Source organism: Pholcus phalangioides, unplaced genomic scaffold (assembly GCF_987345545.1).
Source record: "Pholcus phalangioides strain wild (caught in Gottingen) unplaced genomic scaffold, Ppha-v1.0 ptg000007l_1, whole genome shotgun sequence".
NCBI classification, from domain to species: domain Eukaryota; kingdom Metazoa; phylum Arthropoda; class Arachnida; order Araneae; family Pholcidae; genus Pholcus; species Pholcus phalangioides.
Window position 1 is genome coordinate 62,267,442 of NW_028301600.1, and position 19,838 is coordinate 62,287,279.

The 19,838-nt window shown below is 33.3% G+C and overlaps 1 protein-coding gene across 2 annotated transcripts in view; it reads right to left on the reverse strand.

Annotated features, from left to right (window-relative positions):
• Positions 1 to 12,235: 12,235 nt before the first annotated feature.
• Positions 12,236 to 19,838, reverse strand: part of LOC149085603 (uncharacterized) — a 145,458-nt gene continuing 137,855 nt past the window's right edge. For both annotated transcript variants that reach the window (XM_089233742.1, XM_089233741.1), the window contains one exon: positions 12,236 to 12,893. The gene's annotated coding sequence lies outside the window, so the exon portion shown is untranslated. The remainder of the gene's footprint in view (positions 12,894 to 19,838) is intronic.

Genomic DNA, 19,838 nt, shown 5'->3' on the forward strand with positions numbered 1-19,838 from the left:
TGATCAACTTTGCGCAAATTTCCATGACCTGGCTTGATTTACTCCTTATCCCCATGTGTGTATTCATTTCATTTTATGCGATTTAATATTATACCTTTCATTGCGTGAGATTGTTTTTTCCCTTTTGAATTTCTTATTTTGCTCTTTAATCACACTTCACTTTCTTTTGTAATAGGCAATTGCTTGAAAGAGGTAAAAATAAAGATTGATTGAAGATATTTTTGGTTCACACACATTTTTCTGCCTTGAGGAAAAAGGTTGTTTGGTTTCGTCAGCGTCTTCTGAAATCAGTCCTTGCATAAATTAAGTCATCTACAGTCACATACATCAGTACTCGATGGTCTCTAAACTCGTCAAGTTCGGCACTCTTCGCATTTTGATGGGAATAAAAATTCTTGGCAAACGGTAAATGTTTGGAATTCACTTCGCCATTTAAAAAAATATAACCTGCCTCTGAGAGCTTTGTTAGTTATAAAAAATAATCTGCTCGCCCTTTGCGTGTCCTTCAAATAGGCCTTACAGATTTAATGGATGCGTTCGGTATTCATCTTGCGTTTCTTATTTCTTACCGACGAGTACCGAGGTATCGGTGTGATGGTATCGAATTCGTTTTCATATGGAATTTGATCGATATTGAGAAGTTTTCTTGAAGTAATGGGTATTTATTTTAGTTAAAAAATTAAATTTGATGATTCAAAGGTTTTTAAACTGGAAACAAATAAAAAAATGTCAACTTTCTCATTTTCTTAATGGCTATGGTTCTTGTTTAACATATGGTCAGATGCATATATATTACAGTATATTCTAATTACTTAACCGCTGAATTTTGTGTATGATAACTATTATTTAATGCATCATAATTTGCTAAACAATTGTACTTAAATGCAGAAATTTCGTAATTGTTTAAGGAAAATTCGCAGAGAGATCAAATCATAGCAGGAAGGTTTTTAACCATTTAAATGTTCTTGAGAAGCATTTCGTGTTATATAGGTCTAAGTCGATACAACACGGTGAAGAGAGAAGCGTAGAAACTTAACGACCAGTGATTTTGCTGGAAGTTCGTGTGTTCTGAAACGAATGGGCAAACGTCGTAACGTAGATCATGGCCACGCGAGATTCGTGAGGTAATTACGGACAAGGGTGTATTCATCGCAATAAGCGTGCATCTAGTATTCAAACTTGACGACTATACGATAATGACGTAAATGTTTTGAGAGTTTAACACTCAAAGCTTGAATGATCTTGATTTGTGACTTCGTGGCGTACGTAATCAAGAGATTACGCACCTCCGAATAGAAGTGAGCATTCCGTATGCAATGAGTTCTAAACTATGCACTGTATTTGAGTTACTTAAACTTTTATTGTAAAAATAAATCGAAGTTATAGCGATGTATATACTTATGCCTAATAATATAATTCACAATTTTAGAAAGGCATGCATGTATGTAGCGTGTATATGAAAGGCATCTTTTTTCGGCCCCCGGGCAATTTGCTTGCTGCAGCCTTCCTATTTGTATTCGCATGTGTGTGATATCACATTCCCGACCATTTATAGGAACTGATTAACTTCTTAAACACCATCCCTTGTATTTTTGATGGTTATATGACTATGAATTAAAAAAGGGAGACCGTAATTGGCAAAATAAATAGTTTTTACTTCGCTATTCGTATAACTATCACGATATCTCTTTCGAAATTCATTATTATCAGAACACTCGATTTTTAGATAAAACTTGAAATCATCATCAATTAATCATCAGTTTATAATGATGGAAGGTGTTAAGAGATGGCGCAACACGCACGTGATGGAAATTTATATCTAGTTGGAAGGTTGTAAATAGCAATGTTCGTGTCTTAATAAAAAACCTTTCGATTCAACTAATAAAAGTAAAAAATGTTCATGCCTTCTATCTGATACTGAATTCTTAAATCGTAGCAGATTGATATTGCTGTAAGATGAAGTTATGCACGTGACATATTCCACTAATATTAATACGTAAGACTAAGCAATGTATCACTGAATTTCCTTTTGAACTATCTGAATAATCCCAAGTTTGAATAGCAATAACTTGATCAGTTTTAACTATTCCCATAACCAGTGAATTCATAGGTGGAGATACGGGGAGGGGGGAGGAATCGCCCCTCCCCCAACGTCAATGACGGCGCCGGTATATGCATATATATGAATGAATTGGCATCATCATCATCATGCGCCCCCTCCCCCCATCCTTTCATGTCTATCTTCGCCTATGATTCAATTGAATACTTGAATTTATTAGAATAGTCAAAAAATTAGGTTGATTATATTCTTATCATTTCCGGATATTTTGTTACGAAAATATATTTGCTTAAGGGAAGTTATATAAAAGCTTATCTTTGGTTGAAAAATAGAAAACTAGTAATATATATAGGTACGAACATTTAGAATTTATTTAAAAGTTATTCTTTTATAACTGGTCGATAGAAATTCGTAAATAGTAAGAAATCTTTAGCTTTAATCACATTTTAGAAGATTTATGCATACAACGATGTGTGTGGGTTTCATAAATCTATTTTATGATTTATGTATATTTTTCACTGCTGTCTTTGCATCCACCGTCGAATCGTTTAGCTGAAAAAATGCTGAAATGCTACTACTATATAAACTTCATCTCTATTTGATTAATGTGCTAACCACGATCCATTTTCAAAATGGCTTCCGGATCTTCCTTCGACTAAGAACCAAATTTTTTTTAAATTTTCAATTCATTATGAGTATTTTCACCAGGTTTTCATGAACTTGGAGAACGGAACATTTTTGATCATCAAGAGAAGTCAGCACAGGAAATATCTTAGTTCATGATGAATGGATCCTGCTGCTTATTCTATACTAAATTTAATTATATACTTTCATCAGCTGATTCACTATGAAAATACAGTTTCCTGTTTTTAATAGTGGTTACTCTAACAACATCACATAATCGTCTCTTAATAAACGTTATGAATATGAAAAACATTGAGTTGTGTTGGGCATAACCTTAATTTACAAATTCTTGTATCCTACTCACAACTCTATAAATTGTAATCTAATTTCCTCAAATATCAGTCACATTTTTTCTTAACAACTGTAATAACGTTTGGTAAGATCTCTGGTTCATCAGTTTTTTACATTTAGTTTAAATTTAGAATTATTAACGAATTTCCGATAAAGATTCGGCGTCTTCCAATGGAAAAAATGCTCAATTATTTTATAGATATAAGGAAATTTTTGTTTTAACTTGATCCCCGATATGTTGAATACTGTATTTTTAGTTGATTGCACAAAGTTTCTTATGAAACCCTAAACAATGAATGTGCAATATGAGTACGTAGCATAATTTAATTAAACGTGTGACATTTTACAAGATATACAGTGTAGAGATGATGATTTTCAGAAGGAAAACTCAATTCACTTATAAAGAGAGAGAGAGAAACCATGTTACTCTCCACTGTTCATACGAAGTACGAAAGCTTTGATAACCAAGCGGAGATGAAGATGAAGTTCGGAAAGAAAATTCACATTCCTCTGTGGGGAATCGAACCACCAACTTCTCGCCCTCAGAGCACTCGCCCGGACAGTGAGAGGTTGGTGTTTTAGAATGAGTGTCAATTTCTTTGCTAGTATATATTAGTTTTCTCGTCCTGATTGTGAGGGAATGGTGGTTCGGATTCTTCATGAAACCAGGGGAATTATCTTTTCGAAAATCATCCTCGCAGTATTGCTCAGTATCCAGTCTCAGTATCATACGTTGCATCCAGGTTCCTGTATACCTTGTATGAACAGTGGAGAGTGACATCATACACAATCATTTCTATATAGCGGGCCCAGAAAGTCCTCCCAGGCGTTTTTCTTTTCAACCATTGGCCATAGAAACATACTTTTGATTAGAAAAAGTATTAAAATAACGTACTCATTTTAGATTACCAGCGGCCGTATATGTACCGAGGTACAAAATCTAATTTTTCATACGGTCTCACTGTTCTCTAATTTCCACTTAAAATGTTGTTGCCCCCTCTTTTTAACCCAATAAAAAAATTCCATGTTTCTAAGTGTAATATTCTCTGAGATATTCAATTTCAAAATCGCCGAATATGAGTGAAAGAACAACATATATTAAGGGAAAAACTCGAAAAAAACTTTGAAACATTTTTTTACAGTTACAGTTTATTAGAAATTTTTTAACTTATGAGATGCACATTTAACTTTCAATCAGCAAGCACACGCACACAAATCTCAGCGAATATTACACCTAGAAAAATGGAATATATTTGTTGAGCTTAAAAGAGAGACGGTTCTCATTCAATAACTTTCCTAGTGGAAGTTAGAGAACAGCGGGAAAAAATTAAATTTTGTTTCTCGGTACATATATGGCCCCTAGTAAAATGAATGACATCTGAAACGTTCACGTTATTTGGATACTTTTTCCAGTTGAAAGTACTGTATGTTTCTATCACCAACAGTTGAGAACAAAAAAGCTTGGCTAAAGACTTTCTGGGCACGCATTCTGAGAGAGAGAGAGAGAGTTCGGAAATAACTTCATATATTTTGATATTTTTTCGAGTCACGAGTATGAGTGAAACAATTTCCTGTTTCCCAATCGGATTTTAAGTATAATAATCTACATTTCTTATGCTTGTGGTGGGAAATACCTGCCCATAGAAGAAAGGATTTTTGTCATAAAATATATCAGTTTAGCGCTTTGAATAAGATTATTTTGAACCAATGTGAAAAAATTTTAAAAACGGAGACCTACATTAGATACATATATACACAGGTAAATTTAAACAACTTTCGTTGAAATGAACAGTCATGAGTCATAAATTCAATAAAAAACAAGACGGATACGGGCACAGATGCGAACATTTTTATTTTCAAATCTGATTGTCACCCCCCAAATAATTTTTTTTTTAATTTTCCCATTCACAACAAAAAGGAACAAAAAAGACCAGATATTCTAACATCTGTAACTCACAATAATACAGCACATCACAGAGTATGAATGAGGCACATGAAGGCTAGTACACTCGGCCGCGACAGAATTAACGCTTCTTCAAACAAGCATTTTATTTCGCGTTGAGATATTTATATATGAATTTAATAAGCTATCTCCTTCGTAAAGCATTGGTCCCTAGGAACCTCGTTGCTGAATTACGAAAGCACTAAGCCATGGACATAGCAATACATTAAGTGATCGTTAAGCGGATACACAGGATTTGCGATGGTAAACAACTTTGGACTTGCTGCGGACATGAGGAAAACCTTAGGTTCTTTTTGTCACTTCGGTAGTGCATTTTCTATTCGACATTTGTTTCCACAAGTTTATATACTTATATCCATGCATATTTTCCGCTGAATATTACTTTATTTATGATTTATAAATCAAATGATGCGCATATATGCACTCATTATTTTCTTTGACTGTAGTAAAACTAGTAAATATTTCCATCATATATTGAAGTTACAATGCAGTGTATAATATGTACGTATTTGTATATATGTAGTTCACATGCGTAATTTATAGAAATACATTTGGTTTATTTTTAGCCAAAAAAGAAATTTAGGAATCGCTATGCATTATCAGTTAGTACATCATTTTGCGAGTGAACGGGATCAGTACCAAAAATTTCTCTCAGTACCTCACATTTATTGAACCGATATTAAATGTTTGACAATTTAATGATAAGATATGAAAGTGAAAAATTAACATTGTGAATTGTTTTTGTAATTAGAGGTTTATGATGATACAAAACACGTTAAACACAAGCAATCCAATTGTACTGAACCCATTTGTGCCACAGTTATATATTTTTTTTTCGAAAAGTTATATGCTTAAACAAACATGAAATTGCTATATTTCTCTCATTACAAATTTTCTTTAATTACCGATTTCTCCCTGATATTACAATGGAAATTAATCTTTGTATTCAATAACTTGGCTAAAATATAGCGCACAAATTTACGCCTTAAAAACGTTCAATCAACATTTTGTGCATAAATTTGTAAGTATCAGCTACAACGTTACATACATTCTAATTATACATTAAATATTTCAACAATCAGCCTTTACAAAGTGAGCGATAGCAGCTAAATATTTGAAGGAAAGAATCGAAATTTTATTGTGTTTGTAGGAGAGAATAACATGCCTTTACTGTGGAAGGGAAACTAAAAAAAACATGTCCTTTTTTTGCTTTTTACTGATTTTTTTCTATTTCATGGAACATCAGACATGTGTTGATAAAAAAACAACAACCGTGTTTCATAAACACAGTTTATATTCAAACTGTGTAAATGTATTCCATGTCTTGCCTTTAATATGACGATATAAAAGGAGTCATATCAAAACATAGAAAAAAATTCTTTCGAGTCGTATTTTGGATTCTTTCATACTTCATTTCAGACCACAAGGTGCTTCCCAAAGTCTTCATGTTTTTCAAACAGCGCGTGGAAGTAAAAAAAGGAACTGTGGAAAGACACCATGGGGCCATAAAACTTACGAATCACCAAGAATACATTCTCCATTCAACAGAATTGTTACGAGCCTCACTCTTCGCAATTTTGAGCCAACGAATTGAGCATCAAAAGAAATCTGAAAGTGAGAAACACGATTATATGTAGTACCCACGTCTGAATCTTAATGGAGCGATTGCGTGGTGTGGCTGTGGCAGGCTAGAGAGATTTGGATTGATATGCACGCAACACAATTCTGAGTTTCGATTCTTTTCTTTACATTTGGTTGGAGCACAAAGCAGGTTTCAAGGGGATATTCGGGAGAAGAAAATATTCTGGTGTTATAGGGTTTTAGAGCGTCAATGCTCCTTTTACAGTGTAAGCTCAGTTCGCCGTGCAAGGAACATTCAAAGCTCAGAACTCACACGGATTCCTTGTAGCAAAAATATCGTGACTACGTAGAAATTTTGTGATAAATAATCAAAAAACAGTAAGCCAGCATGACGGAAGTTGCATTGGCTTTAATTGCTAAGATTTCAAACTGTAACCAAGCGCGATTGAATATAGTCAGTCAATGCACCTTCCTATATGATACAAAAAGACACCTTTATGAGACCTTACTTATATTATTGTTGCAAATTCACTCTATACCTTCAAGTTTTATTTTATCATTAAATACATCTTCTGATATGTTTTATGTTATTTTAGTTAAGATGAAAATGTTTTTAGAAAACTTATCAAACAATAGATTTCAATTTATGGCTCATTAAAAATTAGGATTAAAGAGGTTATTTAGCGTAAATAAAATTTTATAAATTCCATAAATTAGAAAGATTTAGAAATTCACATTTCAAAATAGTCACTTTCATGATAAAACATACTTATTATATTACGCTCGTTATGAGGAATAATTTTGTTGAGGTAAATTTCACCTGACTTGCATCTTCAAAAATATAAGCTTGATTCATTTTGATTATTTTCTAGTAGTTAACGAGTATAACGATGGAAAAATACACTACACTAAATTTTTTCTTGAGTTTTTAAAATTATTGAAATGGCTTATATATAATAACTACTTTTAGGAAAATATCTATGGTAAACTTTTCTAAAAGAGCAATGAAAGTTTCATTTCTTTTAAAAAGCAACTCCCTTCTATATAATCCAATTTCAATTCAAACAGACATTCCTTAGAAAAAAAATTATGAATAATTCAAACAATACACCGTGAAGAAATTTCGCCCAGTTAAAAAAAAAATCATTAAGGGTTTGAAAGCCTGTTTTAAATAAATAAAAATAATATGATTATTTAAAATTTTGAAATGTCTCTCAAGAGACTTTTAATTTAACATAATCGTTGAAAGAGGACTTTAATTGTTGAAGTTTTTATTTGAGATCCAATAACGTTGTGTGTGTTTATAATGCCATTTATCCCTCAAAGTTTTTATTTTTATTTTTTCATATTTAACTTCATTTTATATCTAACTATTCATAAAAACGTAAACAGTAAAAATAGCACCTATTATTACACAGTCGAAAGATAATAGCTGTTTAGTTACATTAAATGTCATAAGCAAATATTTAAAATAATTTTGGTGAAATTATTTAAACATACGTAAAAAAGCAGTATATTAAAAAAAGTAATAATAAAGAAGCGTGTGAGAAAATTGTGCTCTTCAGAATGCCATATTGGTAGAAATAATTTATCTAGCTAGACTCTCATGCCATAGTATTACTAAATGTAATTAATTATTAAAACGAATTAATGTTTCTTTTTCACGTTGGTAGTAAAATAAAGTTAAAATATGAACATTTATTTATGGCCAGCTGTTTTCAAACTTTAAATACTAGCATGCAAAGCCAAAAAACATGCCTGCTTGATTTTGTATTTTCATGTTATCATGGCGGAATCCGCTCTGTCTTTGTTAGAATATACTCTGTCACAGAGGTTCTACTAGTTCCACTTGGGGAAGAGAGATATCGCCAAAAGATGATTGCACAAGTACATGACACATTAATAACCTCTCGGTGAGAGACATGGAATAAAAGCCCATTCGAAATTGGCTATAAGCCGCAAGTCCTGGTCACATTAGCCCCCGTATCCATTGAATGACCGTAGTGACGAAAACTTTCCAACTTCTCATGGATTCTTTGAATTAGCCAAAAAGTTCCTTTCTTCACTGGCGCGGTAGCTCAGGTTGATAAGACAATCGCCTAAACTACCAAAAGAGGTGTCGCAAGTTCGATACCCGATTCGTCCTTGTCAGAAACCTTTCTGACGCGGGGGTACAACAGAAATGGCGACAACATGACCACAGAAAACAATTGCTACCGCAGGGAGTCCCACACCGAGGGGTTAGCGCACTAACCTCTCGGTGAGTATAAAAAAGGCAAAATATCGAACGCTGCTATTCGAAATTGGCAATAAGTTGTAAAACCTGGTCAAAAAAAGGCATTGTGTGCAGAAAATGGTCGTGGTGCGGCAAGAATGATCAGATATTTTTTCACATTTCATATTATTTTTACACGAAAATTTATTATTTGGGAGAATTTTTCTTCACATTATCCACATACTGAATAAAAACAAATTATGTGAAAAAAATTACAATTTTATATATAAAGCTAATTTTGCAGAAGTAGGTAAAAAAATATTTAATCTTATATGGATTTCAAAAAGGTAATATAAATAATGAAAAACAAACATACACTTTAAATTATAAGTTATTAAATGGTGAAAATAAATTTTGTTGAGATAAAAAAAGTAAATTTTGTTGAGATAAAAAAAATTATTCTTGTCTTAAATGAAAAAAATATTGCTAAAAATACATTCCATAGTTAAGTTCCAACACATCATTAAATATATTTTATTTAAGAATACCACAGGTGTTAACTTCTACTGTTTATTTTATTATAGTAATGGAAAGTAAAAGTTGTTGCCGTCATTGTTGTATATGATACTGTAAATATATGGATGTTAAAATATATTTTACAAATGAGCATATCTCAGTATTGAGCTTATGTTGAATTTTGATATAATATATATACGTTTTTTTTTAATTCTCAATCCATTTGATAAGTTTCATTTTTTTATTACCCTGAAACTTTGATTTTTATTCGGCCTCCGCGATATAATTAGGTTCGATATTATCACTTGAAGGTATGAGGTAAACAGAATAAATGATAGGTGCCTTACTGTTAAAAACTACAACTCTACGCTTTCTAATTAATATAATAGTTGTTATCTATCTAAAACTACGCAACATTTCAGCACATTTTCATATCGTGTCATCAAAATCATTGAAAGAACATTATTTAGCTATAATATTGTCTCGGTGAGAAGCGACGATCACAAATAACATCAGCACCTCACGTTTACTCTAAGCACTGGACATGTTTTAAGCACAACATAGAAATATATCACAACATAATACCAACATGCGACATGTAAAACACAATATGCATGGGTTAGATAAAATTCGACGGCAAAGTCAAACAAGTAGGGATTTTTTTTTGGCTTTTGTTCTTTGTCAAAGTGACATAATCTTCTTCGTCATTTCATCATCATCACATTACTAACAAAGAATAATACAATGGAGTTATTTACACTTACAATCACATGACAAAAAAATGGGACATCATGGCCTTTGAACAGTTCTAGCATTTTTGTTTTTGTCACCAAGTAGACTAATATACTGGACATGGGATTGGACGATGAGCACTGTAAAAAGTTTATATATATACACACAAACACACAACTCCCATCATGTCATCTGACACTTCATCGAAAAAATTTCAAATTCGTTTTCGTAATAACTATCTATCTAAAACAATAAAAAAAAAGAAACAATCTAATAACCTTTGACTTCTCTTCTCACATGTGGGCTTTTACCTTATTGATTTCATGATAGGGCATTTGACGGAAGACAGTTCCTCTGAGTTGTTCACAATATGTTTTTATGTACATACATTAATATACACATACATACATATTACACACATATATATGTATGGATGTATACAGGTATATATATGCATAAAGCGCACAACTCTCGTTTGTTTGCTTAGAAATAATAGTCGTTTAAAATGCGTAAAAAGCAGAAATACTCATGATTCTTATACAATATGTTTATTTTTTTATATCATGCACACGGAATCGTATGTTTTGATATCCTTTTTCTTTTGGCTTCAGTTATATATAGGTAAAAGTCTTTTTTTTTCTTGTTTTTTTTTGCTAAGTACATGTGTTCGTTTACTTTCGTCAAAATATATATTTATTATATATAATAGACCTTTACTTTCTTTTTCACAATTACATTCTGAGCGGTACATTCGATGTTATCGCTCCAATCATCAATCTTGAGGATGGATACACAGAAAATAGTTCCTCTTTATATAAAATCTATAAAGATTTAGAACCTCTAAAAACTTTCTGGATTAGGAACCATTCCTTACATTATTGCTTCCCACACTTCGTTTCTTTCACACGTTTGAAAAACCGAAGTCTTTTTTAATCAACGGTTAGTTAAGTTACATTATGAAGTGCTTATCGAAAACATAATAAATATTAAAAAATAATAGTAATACCCCCCTCTGCTTCGCAGCAATGCTCGAAAATAGTAAACAACAATACAATATCATTCATGTATATATATATTATATATATATACATATATATACTGCACAAATTTATAAATAATCTGCACCATGTTACGAAGCAAAAACTTATGTACATAATTAACATGCATACATGAAAGATGACAGACAATAAATGTATATATATACATGTATGCAACATGGAAAAGGTGAAGCTGGGTGGAAGAATCACAAACCATGTACGTGATTTTGCACTCCACCTATTAGAACACGTTGTATGTATATCATTATTATTTTTTTTTTTGATTTACAAGGATTTTAAACGAAAATAAAAAATAATGAAGATGCGAGTTCAATTTACACATGCCTGATACAAATGCCAATAACAACAACATTCCAGTATTAAATATTCAGTCGCCATGCAGAACTTTTATAAACTCTTCCTAAATTGATAAAACTACAAAAGTAGAAAGTAATTATAAAAAAATAAATATAATATTTAACAAGCGTACGAATATTAAATACGTGTTTCGAAATCAATATATTCTGTTTTTTTCTTTTGGTTTTTTTTTGGGAAAAAATCTTATCAATAAAACGGAATGCGTCGTTTAATGTACGGTGCGCATCGTGCCATATTATGTATATGCATATAAAGTAATGAATTATTATTTTGTGTACACACTTTCATACGCATAATATTTGCTAATTTTGTGCACTTATTGAAAGCAGTCTCTCATATTTCACACTATCCTAGAGTAATTTAATCGAAATACATTCGTATAACGTACAGAGAACTTCTCGCAATGGGTTTTCGTTTATCGACTACTCATGCAAAGTTCTCTCTTTACAAAGAGATACTCGTTTTTACCAGCAGAGAAAATGAATCGGATGTTCATCGAATTGATCCTCTTAATTGAAGTTTCATTACCTGCGGATATTAATTGCGATATTAATACTTTGGCTGCCAGAAAGTATTTTGTTTTCATGATCGAGTTATAAGAAAAAATATTTAATACGATATTTTAGAGCGTATTTTCATTTTATTTCGGAATATAAATAAATTAACAAATATTTAAAATTTTTTGATAGTTGTTATACGATTGATTACGTTGACTAATTTCTAAAATTATTTTACTTTTACGTTCATAAAAATTTCATGTAAATATCATACCGGTAATCTGTCTGAAATAAAGATTAATTGATTAAAAAATTGTTATTTTAAAAAATTTTGTTTGATGCTCAGATAACTTTAACTTCTTTAACTTGTATTTAAAACTTGTATTTTTTATATTTCTATTAAAACATTTATATCTGTTTTACATAGCAGAAAGAAGATAGATAAGATGAATTTATGTTTTTCATATATTGTATATGAAATTGGTAAGCTCCGTGGGTGAGGAATGCTCATGAAGTTTCCACCTGTTACGTTATGTGCTTGATCTTTCTTCTTTACAGATTTCCAATACCAAATTTATTGTTCGAAGGAAACGAAACATTCAAGCAATATAATAAGTGCAAAATATTTTTTTTTCTAATAAAGTACAGATAATTCAGGTAAAATGAAAAAAAAGGATGAATTTGTGTCGTGGAATTCTTAATAAACTGCCACGATACATGTTAAAACTTTAAGACAATATAATAAATACAATCTGTGTTTTTATTCTTATTCCGTAGAGCTGCGTCAATTAAAGTTCTTAAAGCTTGGCTATATAAAAGAAGAAAAAATAGGCTCAATACAACAAACAGCAATCAGGTCTACGAAGTGCGCGCGGACGTCGTACCTTCGGATGTAGGCCAGGAGTATTTTGGCATGCAGTCATGATCCCGCCAGAGGTACCTACAAAAAAAAAAAAAAACATAAAAAAGAAAGCAATAATTTAAACATAAACCAATCACATATTCTATTGTCATTTTAGCTAAGCAACCACTGCATTATTTAACGAAACCTAATTGTCACCGATGTAACCGAACGAGATGAACTAAAGAACACTTCGAAAGCATCATTAGCGGGAGCTTTGAACAAAGTGTTTAGGAAGAGATTTTCTGATATTTTTTTGGTAAAGAAAAACAACAAAACGGATGACAAAAAAATTCACAAGCCTTCTAGTTTACCTAAGTCCATTATAATTAGGGTTTAATTTCATAAATTAGAGTTTTCTTGAATCAATGAGTGGATAACACACGTACAGAAATAAAAATAAAATCATCTTTACACGCCATTTATGTGTCTTGAAGAAAACTAAGATTCTTTTAGTATTTACGGAAAGAACAAAAGCGCGTAATATCATGTTCTGTAATCATTATTCTTAAATGAAAGACACTAGAGGCATACATATTTTTGTCTTCATGCATACATAAAAGACCGATGAAAAAACATTTAATGGTGGGCTAATTATCACAACCTTATACAAGGATGGCTCATGAAAGCACTTGGTCTTTGATTCAATATGATAACGGTATTTATTATCAGAAGAATAAAACTCAGTAAATTACATCTGTATTCTGCTCATAAAAATATGAACATATTAAATGTTTCCACAGATTTGGTGAAAATGAGTACTCAATTTTTCAGGAAAAAAACACGCACGAAAAGTTTACAGACTGATTCTTTTTGGTGGTCTCGTTTGTTGCGTTATCAATTTCATTAAGTGGTATGAAATGCCATCTATAAGGCTCTTCCTGACCCGATACTTGCATTGTGTTGTTTTTATTCTGTGTTAAGCTATTGTTGCTTATCAATTTTAAGCTTTTTATCTCGTCACTTTTTTTGATATGAGGGAGAAAACTGAGTCATCAAATTTTGTCTTGAGACGAAACATTTTAGATTAAAAACTTATGAGCTGAAGATGGTAGGTTATGCAGTTCCTCTGGTTACCTTATTAACTCACATGTTTTCAAAATCCAAAATTCTTACGTTTCGAAACAAAACTACAGCTTTGTCTCTATCTGCTGAAATTTAAATAGTGAAGAGCAGAAAAAAAATCTTTTGAGGAATAAACGACAATAATTTATCACGGAATGCAAATATTGAAAGGGGGGGGGTAGTGTGTTGGTATTTCATAATATTCAGTGCCATCTATATTCAATAGATGACGCAATTTCTATAGAAGCTGAATCAGGGAAATTTTTGTACAGACTGTGCCTACGCTTTTATTCCTGTGAATTGCGGGATCTAAAATTTGAGACTTGTTAAGTTGCCACTATACAGTAAAGGGAGTGGAAGCTTGCTAAGTGGTTCTGGTATTTAAAAAGGGTAGTAAAGAAACCGTGTCGAATTATCGTCCAGTTAGTTTGACGAACTCCCTCTCGAAAGTTTTGGAAATTATCAAAAGCCAAAACTGGTGAAGTGTATAGACGAGAATAACATATTGCCGGTAAACCAACATGGGTTCAGGAAGGGGAAGTCATGTGTAACCAACTTCCTTTGCTTCTATGATCACGTGACTAAGGCTGTGGGAAAAGGCAAGAATGTCGATGTTGTTTATCTTGATTTCCAGAAGGAATTCGATAGGGCCCAACATAGTAAACTCTTGAAACGCTACATGAAATTGAGATTGGGGGCAACTTGTTGAATTGGATAGAATCATGGTTAAGAGATAGGTCACAACGGGTTATGGTGAACGGGGAATTTTCTGAGTAGACAAATATTAAAGAGTGGAGTCTCTTGAGGAAGTGTCCTTGGGCCCCCCATGCCTTTTTCATTAATTATCTATAAACTCGATCAGGGTATCGATGGGATTGTTAGCAAATTCGCAGATGACGTGAAGCAAATGCGGATAATCGGAAATTAAAGTGATAGACCAACAAAGATTGGTCAATTTGTTGACCGTTGTTTTCAATACGTTGTGCAATTTGCCTGTGTGGCCTTTGTGTTTGTATTTGTTGTCCACATCATGAACTTCAATAAAATTTTTAATAAATTAATCTTTGAACTCAATAATACAATGGCTACGAAAAGTATTAGTCTACATCTGTTCGATCAGTGCTTTTTGACATCTAGATTTCAAAGTTAAACTGATTTCAAAAACATGATCAAGTCTTGAATATTTATGCGGAAAAAATGCTTTTATGCATCTTTTATGGTAAATAAATGTGATAGAGCAGGTGATTATGCATAATCACTTACCAATTTTTGCTAAGTTTGATGAATTTTGTTCATAAATTGCGAATTCATCACATTTACCGTTGATTATGTATAATCAGAGGTCGTATTAGTGAATATGATAAATCGTCAATGAAATTTCTCAAATTTACCTGAATTTGAGTAAAATTCAATCTAGGACAGGCATCTTCAACCCGTTGCTCGCAAGCACCACGGTGCTCCCTGAAGTACCCGATGCCCGTATTCGATTGCGTGCTCACGAGCACTTGATCAACGTTCCAATGAGAACACCTTGTAAAAATTACATTCAAGGATTGTAATCATCCTGGTTTCATGCATTCGTATGTTAAACTTCCCGTAAGGGGGTGCTCTTCTTTTGATAACGGGTACAGGCAGTGCTCGCGACCAGAAAAAGGTTGAAGACCTCTGATCTAGGAGATGATGAATACGATCAGCAATGTTGCTTATCTGCAGAATGATGTCATTCTCCGCTATTCATACGAAGGTTTTAACAACTTTCAGATGCGAAGATTAATTCAGGAAAGAAAATTAAACTTCCTCTGCCGAGAATCAAATCCGTGTCCTCTCACATGCTGGGTGAACGCGCTAGACCACTACCCTATACAAGCAACGAACTTCTTTCCTTAGAGCTTGTATGTATTCCTTGAAGCATACAAGCGCTCTAAGGAAAGAAGTTCGTTGCCTATATAGCGCAGTGGTCTAGCGAGTTCACCCAGCATGTGAGAGAACATGGATTCAATTCTCTGCAGAGGAAGTTGAATTTTCTTTCTTTAATTCATCTTCGCATCAGTTGCCATGATGGGCGGAGACACAGGGGAGGGCGTGGGGGTATTGCCCCTCCCCCCAGCGTCAAAGTTGGAGTGGACTGATCTAATGTATATGTGTATATATGAATTGACATCATCATATCATCATTATCGTGCCCCCCTAGACTTTTAAGTCTATCACCGCCTACAGTTGCTATAAATTTCGAATGTTGGTTATGTTGTTTGCACCTGTTGATGCATGTGATGTTATTACAAGACAAGACATTTTGAAGCCAACATTACAAGAATGATAATAATTTTTAGGTTTTTATCTCAACATTTTTACTATCATTTAATTTGATTTTTATGGCAGAATACGTGGAATGTACGTATGACGTATGGGCAAAACTTATACATGGTTGAATTAGAGGGTAATATTGCTTTTTATGATTTTCCCATATTTATCAAACTTACTAAATGCATTTGGAAATTATGCACAATTGCCAGTAAAAGTGATAAATTAAATTTATTTAACTTACCGAGACGAATGATGTTATGCATACACTGATTTATTACATTTACCTTAACATATCTATTGTAATTCATTACAATGAATGGGCGGTAATGATGACATCGTGACGTTGACCCGCAAAAAAAGGATTCCATGTTGTTGCATCAATCTGCTATTTTAATGGAAGAAGAGTTTTCTTAAGAACATCGTTGGCCACTACGATCCTACAACAAACATATGAGCCTCCATTACAGGGGTGCGACTCTCATTGAAAAAAGAAGATTGCTTTTCTTCGGCCAACTTCCAAGAACTTTTCTTAGAGAGAATCGTCATATATCCAATAACAACGGCAGACGTAACGATTCAACCATAACACCCAAAGAAGTAATAATAGATGACAAGAAAATACAGACAAACCCATATCTTTTTCACGTTGGAAACACGTACTGTAACACACTTTAGTTGTTCAGTGAACATAACTGTCTTGTTTTGCAACCAATACTAAGAAAGAATGATTCATCTCTCGTTGTTTGGTATCATGAAGATGACGTTTTATTAAGATAAATACAAGATTTGTGTGTGTCTCGTCAAGATGCAAATTTTTTTTTTAGCGAAAACTGAGTTCTTTATATGCATGTAGTAAAACATAATTTCAATATTGTTATTGTTTCTTTTTCCTCTCCGTATTATTATGACAGAATTATCGGTTTACTATATCCTCAGACATATCAACATTTACAATAACACGAAAATAAACATTTCTCAACAAAGCATTACAAAAAAAAAGAACACGTTGTAAAAGTAATCGATATGCATCGTACGTTTACGTGATATTTGTGATATTTCAATACAGACTTTCTATTGGAACAACGTAGCAATAACATAGAGTTTTGAAAGCGAAACACAACAGAGGATAGCATACAAAAATAAACAGCATGTAATCTCCAGAACTTTGAAAATTTCTGTTAAAATTAATCTTTTTGTCAACGAACACGTTTTGTTAATGTTGTTTTTAGAGTGAAAAATAATAACGAAGCTTTAGTCTACTTTCTGGGAAGTAAAACATTGTAGTAGCCGCAGCAGAAAAAAACAATAATTTACTGAAATAATAGACCCGAAGTAGCTACAATCGAAATACCAAATCTCCGCATTAGCCGGCATGCAGGAAAACAACGAGGGAGACCAGCATGCCGGGGAAATTCTATCACAGATTCCAGAAAATTCCCAAATATATGGACTACGAATCGATTGAATTATCTGGTATGAACCTTGTCTGTTTTCTGCACTTAAGAGTATTTTCCGTTTTGCAACTACAAAAATTGTTCGAGATTCATGGTTGCTTTTTCATCCATAAATTTTGATTTACTGCACATTTCGGATGTTAACGCTATTCGTTCACGTAGATTAGATGAGCTAATTAGAAAAGTTAGTAGATTGCGAAGTAGTTTTGTATTCGTTAATCATGTGTTCAAGGTATGAAAAAGTAGAGCAAACGCATTAAAACTTACACCATTGCGCAGCAAAACATAATATTGTAATATTATACTAAAGCGACAGCATATTTCTTTAATCTTTGAACATGCAAAAAAAAAGTGCAAAACACAGTATTTGTATTGTATCCGTATTCTCATTGGCTGGCGATAATTAGGTTAGAACGGTAATGAAATTCTCAATTTTTATTGTTGTTATCAAATTCCTAAACAAAACACGTTTGATACAGTGAAAACTAATGCTTTATTTCGAGATTCACGTATTCATTCAGTACTTAATATAGATTGCGATAACGAGATATCCTCTTAATGTATCACGTGATTCTCACGAAACCTCGCTTTCTCCGGGCTGCCGAGAATGTACCAGACTCAAACATTCAAAAAGCTGGTGCCCCAATTTTCACAGCATGCCGGTTAATGCAGGGGAAATACAGTAATTACGATACCCTCAATTTTATGTTTAAGAGTACGAAAAAGCTAACCACTTTGTTGAATTACTCAATGGATGAGCATGATGCAAGATCCAGGAAGCTCTACATTTTTGTTATTTTCAGGTTTTTCGTTGTTTTTGTTTCATAAAAATATCATCTTTCCTTGGATGAAGCAACCATATTACAGCGAGTAATAGTCGACGAGGTATAATAGTCCAGAATTTGTACTAATGCTGTCACCGGGATAGGAACCAGACAGCTCTGGTTTTTGCCCCGGGCGAAGTACATTGTTTATCCAAAGTCAACGAGAGAACTATCGGTGGAGAAAGTAAACAAAGGAATATCGGCATGGTCAGAAAGGGTGCCAAATTTACAGTCCTCAAGTACAGATGCATCGAATACAATAAAAATAATCTTCCTCGTGTTCATTGATTAGAGATCTTTTTTCTGCTAGGCAAGAGAATTCCGAACTTTTCACTGCTATAACCAGATAATACTGTATTCCTCATTAAAAAAATTATGCGTCAAGCGAAAAAGTTCAAAGATGTCATTCAACTTGCAATAAAATACACGTACTTCAGATTCGAGTGGTTCTAAAATTCACTGAAATCAGATAATGTAAACAATGATTATGAAGATTTGTGTCATGAAGTGATCATCAGCGATAATGTGATCGTTAATAACTGTGAGAGATTTTCCGTAATAGACGAGCAAACAATATTTCATAGCATAATGGCAGCGCATTTAAAAGAAAAACAACTGATTCACTTTAGATATTTTTGTCTTTCTTGAAAATAATGTGCATCTGTGTGCACTAAAAATATCATGGCATCTTTGAAACACTCGTGTGCAAAATTAAGAGAATTTGCACATTTGTGTCTATTTTCACAAAAAGTACTGATTCAAAGGTACTAATAATGCCACCGAAGAAGTATGCAAATTTTCATTGGCGAATACGTAAGCGTACGCGTGTGTGTGGGTGGAGCTGTGACCACGGAGGGGATAATAAGGGCAAGAGGCGTTTTCCACGATTCGTGTGCTCGTACTGTTCGGCGACATTCGCTGTGTTTCTTGCAAGAGTTTGGTAAATTTTATAAGCTATCAGGTAAAATGAGTAGCCACAAACGTATGGATGGCGGAATAAGATGGAGAATCGTCGGTAGCTTGGAGGCAGGTCAATAACAAGTGCAGGTGGCTACAGAGCTCGATGTTACGCCCAGTGTTGTCTGCAATTTGTGGAAACAGTTTCAGGACACTGGATCCATATCGCGACGACCTGGACAAGGTCGTCGAAGAGCCACGACGGCCAATGAGGATCGTTATTTGGCACTTTCAGCGTGGCGCCACAGGACTACTAGAGCATTGCAGCTCTCACGTGAGCTGCATGCTGCCACTGGAACTTGAGTTTCACGGTTTACTGTTGCCCGAAGGCTTCATGAGAGACGGCTTTATGCCAGAAGACCCGCTGTTTGCGACCTGCT